This window comes from Taudactylus pleione, unplaced genomic scaffold (genome assembly GCF_031769625.1).
Source record: "Taudactylus pleione unplaced genomic scaffold, aTauple2 ptg000251l, whole genome shotgun sequence".
NCBI lineage: Eukaryota > Metazoa > Chordata > Amphibia > Anura > Myobatrachidae > Taudactylus > Taudactylus pleione.
The window spans coordinates 3,688,815-3,698,716 of record NW_028284653.1 but is presented as its reverse complement, the minus strand read 5'-3'; the positions used below and the strand labels follow the sequence as shown (position 1 = coordinate 3,698,716).

At 38.6% G+C, this 9,902-nt stretch overlaps 1 protein-coding gene across 1 annotated transcript in view; it reads right to left on the bottom strand.

Annotated features, from left to right (window-relative positions):
• Positions 1 to 7,233: 7,233 nt before the first annotated feature.
• Positions 7,234 to 9,902, bottom strand: part of LRRK2 (leucine rich repeat kinase 2) — a 247,136-nt gene continuing 244,467 nt past the window's right edge. The window contains exon 53 of the mRNA XM_088480191.1: positions 7,234 to 7,778. The gene's annotated coding sequence lies outside the window, so the exon portion shown is untranslated. The remainder of the gene's footprint in view (positions 7,779 to 9,902) is intronic.

Below are 9,902 nucleotides of genomic sequence, written 5' to 3'. Positions count from 1 at the left end.
TTTGGAATCAGTTGCTGTCGACTCTCAATATGAGATCCAAAGAGCTGTCACTATCAGTGAAGCAAACCATCATTAGGCCCTTAAAATCAAAACAAACCCATCAGAGAGATAGCAAAAACATTAGGTGTGGCCAAATCAACTGTTTGGAACATTCTTAAAAAGAAAGAACGCACCGGAAAGCTCAGCAACACCAAAAGACCCGGAAGATCACGGAAAACAACTGTGGTGGATGACAGAATTATTATTTCCCTGGTGAAGAAAACCCCTTCACAACAGTTGGCCAAATCAAGAACACTCTCCAGGAGGTAGGTGTATATGTGTCCAAGTCAACAATCAAGAGAAGACTTCACAAGAGTGAATATAGAGGGTTCACCACAAGATGTAAACCATTGGTGAGCCTCAAAAACAGGAAGACCAGATTAGAGTTTGCCAAACAACATGTAAAAAAGCCATTACAGTTCTGGAACAACATCCTATGGACAGATGAGACAAAGATCAACTTGTACCAGAGTGATGGGAAGAGAAGAGTATGGAGAAGGAAAGGAACTTTTTTTTTTTATATTAATTTTCTTAATCCTCCCCCTTAGTGCCTAACCCTATCCCCTAACCATCCGCTGATCTCCGATACTTACATTTGAGATGCGAGCGGTCGGGATTCTAGAGCCGGGATCCCGGCGCTGTGGGGATTCCAGTGCCAGTATTTAGACTGTCGGCATCCCGCATGCCGGGATGCTGACTACATCCCGCCAGAAGCACATTGAATTTGTAGATTTTTGTGAATGTATTGAACTAAGGACTAGGTGGTCACCCTACACGACTCTTTTGACAACGCACTTTGTCGCGCTGCCAAAGTGTGGCTAACTATATGCTCAGGAACAGGGATCTATTCAAAGCATACAGTAGGCCTGACAAATAGTAGCAGGTATTTGTCTGGCCACTGATTTTGTAGCTGTCCAACCTCTTTTGTTCATGTCATTCAGAATCAGATGACTGTCACAGTCTTACACAATGGAGCTGATCTATCCACATAGATCTTTAAGCCCCAAACTACATCAAGTACTGTGTAAAAATTATCTTCATTATCCAACATAAGATCCTGACCCTGGAGCAAGAATCACAATATCCTTATATGAAATCTGGACACCACTGCCCTATTGAAAAATCAAATATGGGTATCTACACGAGAGGGACAGTATCAGTCTGGAAAAAAAAGGAATTCTCAGCGCTACATGTGCTGTATGTGTTCATGTTGTATTGAATGATACACAGTCTCTAGGTAAAAGTGTGTCCCGATAGAAAATATGAAGTATATCAATAGTAGTAATCCAACAATGAATGTTTATTGGTAAAGACAATTGAGTAGCCATATAAAAACAATGATAATGACTCAAACTCCGAGTGTTGTAAAGACTAGGAATGAATAGATATGTACCCTGGTATTATATACAAGAGATAGGATAGTAAGATGCTTATTGACTGATAGTTAAAATAAATTGTATATTGTGGCTAAATAAGTTAAAATTATCTAAATTATACAGTGAATGTATCATATATAAAAGTATAATAATCATATTGAAAAGGTAGGAATAATGAAACAAAACAATCAATCATACAGACAGACATACATGTAGGGGTCAGTGGATTCATCAAAGTGGGGTCAGGAAGGTGAAGGTGGAGGGTAGAGTGAGGGAGTTGGGTTGTTCTGGCCTTTGGTACATGGTGATGAGAGTCTGTTAATTAGGTTGCCAGTGGACAAGCTGCAGAGATGCTGAGCAGTTGTTACGTAATGTGACAAGCCTTAGCAATACTGTAAGTAGTAGTAAATTAATTTATGCTCTGATTGGTGTGAAACATGGGACTTTTTCCTTCAGCGAGCAGCTGCTGACTGTGTCTGCTGAATGATTGGGTCTTGAGTGCCAGTTAGAAGTGTAGACTATTCACTTCTTGAAAGGAGGCTGATGTATCCATGTAGTGTGCTTCCAATACAATTTGATCCTACATCAGGCCTTTTTCAAGGATGAATGAAGGTCTCATAGACCATGTGTACTGTACTGCTGCATTGCCGATAGGCTGTAATCCAGCCTGGTTGCTTGGCGGTCGTATAGCAGTCCGTGCTTTAAGTGAATTATACGACTGTATACAATTGTGTGTTGATCATAAGTGGAACAGTGAGGTTCAGTGAAGATGTGTGGATCATTAGGTCTACAGTAAAAAGATAGACAATGTTTGGGTAGACAATGGAAGTTAGACAGGCAATAGGTCAACACACTAAGGGGTAAATTTACTAAGATGGGAGTTCTATTTAAGAAGTGATGTTGTCCATAGCAACCAATCAGATTTTACTTCTCATTTATCAAGCACCTTCTAGAAGATAATACCTGGAATCTGATTTGTTGCCATGGGCAACATCACTTCTTAATAGAACTCCCATCTTAGTAAATTTACCCCTCAAGGTTGACTATTAAGAAGTTCGACAGGTACAGAAGGTCGACGGTAATTAGGTTGCCACACAAATGGTCGTCATGTTTTTTTTTTGGCCCTAACCTTCACCCTTACCCTTCCCTTGGTGCCTAACCCTAACCGTCGGAGTAGGTGCCTGATCCTAACTGTCGCTTCTAGTGCCTAACCCTAAAAAACATGCATCAACTATTTGTGTGTCGACCTAATGACACTGTCGACATTCAGTACCTGTCGACCTTCAGACCCTGTCGATCTATTTCCTGTCTAACTTCCATTGTCTACCCAAACATTATCTAACTTTTTACTGTAGACCTAATGACTGGATACCTCAGTGGAGATACAATGGGGGACACACTTAACATGAGACAACAGGATTGATGTACCAAATGATAGTGGTACTGTACTGGGGTTCATGGTCATTCTTGGATTGAGCTGGCTTGATGGAATTTCATATGGTCAATTTTTACGGGTAAAACGAAATTGCACTGAACCTGAAATATTTAATGAACAAGTAGAATTAATGAGTAAACGTTTTTTAGATAAAGGATATACGAAGGAATGTATTCTGGACTCTAAACAAATAGTAGATGCAATTAATCGTACCGAATTAGTACAGTATAAGAAAGATATTCCTAATAAAGGAATTCAAAATGATAAATAACAATGGTCTTTTATTAGAGGGTTTAATTTTCAGTACAAAGTAGAAAATGTTTTTCTTAAACACTGGAAAATTTTGAGGAAAGATCCAGTGATTGGTGATAAGATTTCAACCAAACCATCTTTTATTTATAGACTAGCACCGTCTATTAAAGATAAAATTGTGAGAAGTGCCTTAGAAGACCAGAAAAGAAATAGTGTAAGAAGTCAAGGCTTCCATCGATGTGGTTTATGTAAAATGTGCCAAACTGTTAAGGGTCCAAGTAAAATAAAGGCGATTGAAGTTAAAGGACAAAAATACACCATAAAAGAGTTCATAACATGTAATTCAAAAAATATTATATATGCTATTGAGTGTAATTGTGTTTTTTTTATATATCGGCAAAACCAGTAGGTGTCTTAAAGTTAGGTTGGCAGAACACATATAATATTAAAAGAAAGTTAGAAACGCATACTGTGCCAGTACACTTTAAAAATGTACATAATTCAAATATCCATGAAATTAAACCATTTTGGAGAATAGAACAAATCAATCCAACATGTAAAGAGAAAAATGTGGAGATTAGACAAGCAAAATTTGAGATGCGTTGGATATACAAACTAAAGACTCTAGTTCCCCACGTCCTTAACAGTGATTTTGAAATTAAGTGGTTTTTATAAATATGTCATCTAGGAAGCCTCTTTTACTCTTATTTTTTTTATTCCTTCATTCATTTATTCTCATATTCTCTTATCTAAATATTTAATAGATCTGTTTTAAATTGTCATATATTCTTCTATCCATGTTTTTTATGTTCTGTATCCTTTTATGTTTCATGTACCCCTGGCCCCGGCGAAATTACATCAAAAGTGGATTTTAATATGAAGAATTAATTCATGTGTTTACATATTATGTATTTTTTAATCAATGTGGTATTTCTTGTAATTTTATGTAAATGATGTAAATTTTATATTGTTAATGGTTGAATCATTTAGCATGGGATACTTATGAGCGGCATATATTCTGGTCAGGTCTGCGTTCCACGTTAAATACGTGGAGCGCAGGACGTGATTTCAGAGTAAGTTTGCCTGGTATGCGCTCAATATTTGGAGCGCACCATAAGACTCGGCTCTTTTACTGTCTTGAAGCGCATTACAACACCAGGCTTACTTACTGATATGCACTCCACGTGTGGAGCGCACAACATCCGGTGACGTGCTTCCGGTCGCGGCGATGACAGGAGATCCTGCTGTTCTCATACTCTGCGGTCCAATTAAGGTAATTAAAAGGAATATATAAAGGTGGTCTTTTTGCTGTATCCAAATGATTCTGAGGAAGAACCACTTCAGGTTCGAAACGTGTTAAGCAAGGGATACAAGGATATCACCGGCAGTGGCTGACGTTGGACACCTCATCTAGGAGCTTCACTACAGGTTTCCGGGACCTAATTTTGAAGAATCCACCTGTTCCATATTATGAGGGATGCTCTGACTGTGCCCTGTTTTCAGTGGACCTATTCAAGAGTTCACCTATGGTGATATATGCTGTTTTATATATGTCTAAATGTGAGTACAATTTGTGAAAATAAATGTTATATTTGTTTTATGGCAATATTGCACTATTAGTTTCTCTCTTTTATATTGAGATACCTTATATCTGGAAAGATCAAGCTACTTCATGATTACACCTATTGAAAAATAGAGACGAGATTCTGGTGAACTGGTTACAGAATTGATATCTTGAAACTCAAAAGGAGGTGTACCCTTTTAGGTGTGGACTTGATTATTATCTAAGCGCCATTTTGTGTCATCATTTGTGTGTTTTCTAGATTATTTTTGAAGCTTGGTGAAGGCTTTCTCTGTGTCACATAGGCAGCTTATGATTAATGTGCACTCTAGATATATCTTGCATTTTATATGATTGAAATAGTATGATATAGTAGTATATAATGCTGATCCCTCAACCACTGGTCCTGATTCAGAGATGGACGCAATGTTGATGTCGGACACAGTGGAGCATTTTTTTTGGCACTGTGCATGCAACAAAGCTGCACCCTGTACACATTGTAATGAATTAAGGGCCTAATTCAGACCCGCTCGCGAGTGCAGGACGCTCGCAAGCGGGTTGATGGTGCCCTAATGCGCATGATGGAGGGAACTCAGTCGTGCGCATGCGCGAGACCTACATAGCGACAGCCAAGCTGTCGCTATGGGTCTCGCACCAAAGGGGGTGTGCTGTCGATGGTGATTGACAGCACGCCCCCTTTGGTGGGCGTGCTGGGGGCGTTGCTGCCCAGACGGAGGCGTTCCCATGGAACGAAGGCGTTCCCTACCGCAGGGTCTCGTCGCAAGCCAGATGGTCGCGATGGTCTTCACCATCGCGACCATCATCATGGACGCTCGCATAAGCTGTGGGTTGTAACCCACAGCTATGCGAGCGTCCAAGAGGCCGCTCCATTTTTAGGTAGGAGGGCCCTGATTCAGAGCGAGCGCTCTGGTCAGAGCGTCCGGCTCTGAATCAGGTCCTAAGTGTACACAGAGAGGATTTATTTATGCACACAGTGAGTGACAGGTAGTCAGTGCTTGGGGTAGGTAATGGTGGGTAGTTAGACAAATGCAGCAATGTCGTTATCATTTTCTGGCCATGCTCTAGTGAGACACTGCAAATTTGTTTGAAGCGGAGGCCCCATTGTTTTAGGACAGCTGGTCTGTCTGAGACAGCATAGGCTTACTCAAAAGTTCAATGTGCGACTAATGTTTTGGCTTTTGTATGTGAGTGGGGGATGTCAGATGCCGGAGGTTGGTGACTCAGTGGCAAGACGGTGACGGCCTCAGAGATCAACCTAGATCTAATCGTTGACTGTGCTCCTGGGGTGACTAGCAGGGCGCAGGCAACGGGATACACGTCAGGGGAGCCTCTGTAGCTTTACTGCACCAGTGGCCAAGATTGAGACAAATAGTTTGGGACTGTCTACTGTCTCGTCCCTCATCTGGCTCCCCAGGCCACAACACCCTAGAATGGATTTCCGCACACCCAACTATAGCTCACTCCCTGACTGTGTGGGACGGCAAATTTTTGACTGCCCTAAGTCCTTCTTCAATTGTTCCAATTTTTCATAATCATGATTTTCCTCTAGGTACGTCCAGAAATCCATTCAATTATTGGAGGGAGGTATCAGATATTTAAATGACATTGTTCGGAACTATGGCCATATCCTCTAGGAATTTTTACCAGCTCCTTCAGTTTAGACAATTTCACTCTAAGGTTAAACAGCGACTATCTTTAAGACCCCTTACACCTTTTGAAACTCTCTGCCTTAGACTATCCTCGACTAAAGGTTTCGTTTCTGGTTTATACTCATTGTTGTCTGAGGAATTACCCCAGTTGCGTGACCCCCATGATTTGGAAAAATGTTGCCTTCAGCTCGATTTATGGTAAAATAAAATATTTATAAGCTGTTGTATTATGATATTATGTACCCTCTGGCATTAGCAAAAGGTTTCCAGATACATTGGACCGTTATTTGAGGGGATGCACCTCTACAGGTACTTTTATCCATATATGGTGGTTGTATCCAAAAATTTTGAATCTCTGGCGGAAAGTTATCCATCTCATATCCCATATTCTTCAGATTCACGTCCTGTAAAAGCCCAAGTACTTCCTTCTCCCTTTGGGTCTCCCAGCTGCTACTAAACACTACAAACACCACAAAGAGACTTAACTAAGTGCTTCACAATATTACTAGTTCCTGATGAATTAACTGGTGTATCAATAAACAGTTATACTCTAAAAAAAAAATTAAAAAAAGGTAAAAAAAACTTATGCATGTTAAGTATATGGAAACATTTTTTTTATCAAATAGCTTCAAAATAACACAATCAATATAAATGTATATTACTAAAGTTTGTGTCTATTCCCAAATAGATATAGTTGTTAACTGTGATTACATTTTTTTTATAATTTTAATTATTTGAAAACAAAAAAACAAACAAATTGAAGACAAGTTTTCTTTAGATATTATTGCTTCCAAAATATATATTGTGATTTCAAACTACTGTACCATAAAATATAATACTTTATGTAAAGAAAATACATATGGACAACTTCATTTCAGTATAAAAAATAAGATATCTGCAGGAAAATGTATTTTTTTTTTACATACTGTATATACAAATGTACAAAAATTATTTCATAAAACTTGTAAGTAATAATAGCAGTATGATATATACATGCACATAACTTTTCTTTTTTATATATATATATATATATATATATATAATTCTTAACAGCTACTATTGTTTATAGGAGTGGGTATAGGGTATTCTATAATGTAATTTCCAACTAAACAAAATCCATATTTCAGAAATGTACAGATTTTTATGATAACCTAACAGTTAAAACGGTCAAACACTGCTGATGGGGTGAAAAAGCAAGACATTTCTAGATTCCTGGTACCTGTGAGTGCAAGATTCTGAATATTTCTAACATTTGCACAACTGTAATGTAAAAACAAACTATTACATTAACTGTGGAACACACTGAAACCTAAGTCTAATAATTATTTCACTTCTACATTCTCACAGATGTTGGTGCAGTTCAAAACATATTGCAGTCATGTTAATCCATTTTTTGTATACAAAACACGTGTCAATTTGTCCGGTATTGATGAACTTTGATACTGCTGAAAAAAGAAAAAGTCAATATTTTAGTTACACAGCATACAATGTTAAAATAAATGTAAAGCTGGTCACACATGCTGTGATCTTGCTGACAATGTTAGTCAACTGGACTTCACAACAATGCCAGAAAGTCGTCATGCATTTTGCACTACTCTCCCTGATGGTTGTCACTACCTTTTAGCGCCTTTGCACCTGAAGTGCTTGGAAGATAGTGAAGCGGTGTCAAAGTGGCATAAGCTATTTTTTTATTGTTATCGGAATGCAAATTTGGTGCAATTTTGTTTCTATGCGCTCTTTAGATAAACAAGCAAGCAGGAAACAAACATTTGTGCAAATGTATATTACATTAGGCCCAAAACAATAAGAATACATTAAAACATGAGTGGTTCTAATTTATAGACATAGTAAAATTGTATAATGTGTTTATAGGTCAAATTTACTTTTACACATAGCTTCAAGCAGAGCAGTATAACCAAATGGGAATAAGTCATGACATTTTCACTGAAGGTTCCCCTTTTATTATAACCAAGCTGAGGAAATGGAGCAAACTATATTTCCACACATGCTACTATGCAACTTCCTGTATAGACAGACACACTTGTGTACCCAGCAATTTAAAATAATTAAAACAGAGCATTTTATTTTCACAGCCATCATTACAGGGCATCACCATGTATTTCAAACTAGCAAACAAATGTAGAAACTTGAAGAAAAAAAAAAAAAAAGATTGAAATTAACGTAAAATAAATAATAAATTGGCCAGTTTTTAGTTTGCTGTTCCCCCTTTGATGACTTAGAACCAGTATACGCAGTGATAAGTCTTTTGTAGAGACCTTGTGTACAGTACTTCTACAGACTTAACTAGTGATTCCACCATCAGCCAACTCGTGATAACTACTGTTCTGCAGAACAGTTAAATATTACAATCCATAGGGCTCAACCCAATTAGGAGGAAAGGGGACGAGTTGCCATTGATCTCACCCCAGACTCACTCAGTTTTTGTTGCAAACAAAAATGTGCGAGTCCGGTGGTACCGTAAGTGAGGCATACAGCCACACTCACTCGTTCCTAGGGCTCGATGCATATAGGATCAAGATCCTCTTACGGTACCGCCAGACTTGCACATTCTTTTTGCAGCCCTCTTCGCTCCGCCAACAAATGCCTCTCCTGCCAACTGATTACTTCTTCCCATAACCTCCTCCAAGATTTTAAACAGCTGCTTCTAACCTCTGGAATTTTCTACCTCTCTGCAAAACTTCAAACAGGCTCTCAAGACCCACTTCTTCATGAAAGCCTTCCATCTTTCATCCTAACCCTCTGTCCCATGCTCAGTATCTACCCCATCTGTGCACCAGTCTGTCTACCCTTAGCCTTTAGAATGGAAAGCTCTCACCAGCAGGGCCCTCTAGCCCCATGTGCTTTTCCTTCCGTTACTCTTACTTATAGAACCTAACCATTGACTTCTGCCACCGTACTACTTATTTGAGTGTTATGACCACTGCTGAAGCAATGTTTATATACCATGTACTGTACTTATCCTGCATTCTCTTGTACTATAATGCCGTGTACGTTAGGTCATTTGACACCGCACAATCTGGTGAATGACCGCACAATGTGTCGTTCACCAGCCACATAAACAAGCATTGGGTCGTTCATCATATTGACAGATTGAGCAGCATGTTTGCTCAATCTGTCAATGCAAATAATGACCCTGCGGGAGCACGCATGGTTGCTCATAGTGGGTACACACTTGCCAATGTGGACAATATGTCAGACCGATCCACCGGATCAGGCGACATATTGGATAATGTATACCCACCTTAAGTTACTGTTCTCTTGTTCTGCTCAATTGTTTATGTTCATTATTTATGACACCTCAAGGGTTTACCAGTGCCTAACAAAGGATAATAATAATACACAAATTTTATAAAAAGTGATCATGTAAGTGTGTTTGAAAAAGTGAATTCTTACAGTGGTTTATTATTTCTATTTATTACAGTACATTGTGAATTTTATTAATAGGGAACTAGGTATATAACTGAAAATATATACAGTACTGTGCAAAAGTTTTAAGTAGGTGTGGGAAAAAATGCTGCAAAGTAAGAATGCTTTCAAAATAGTGTTAC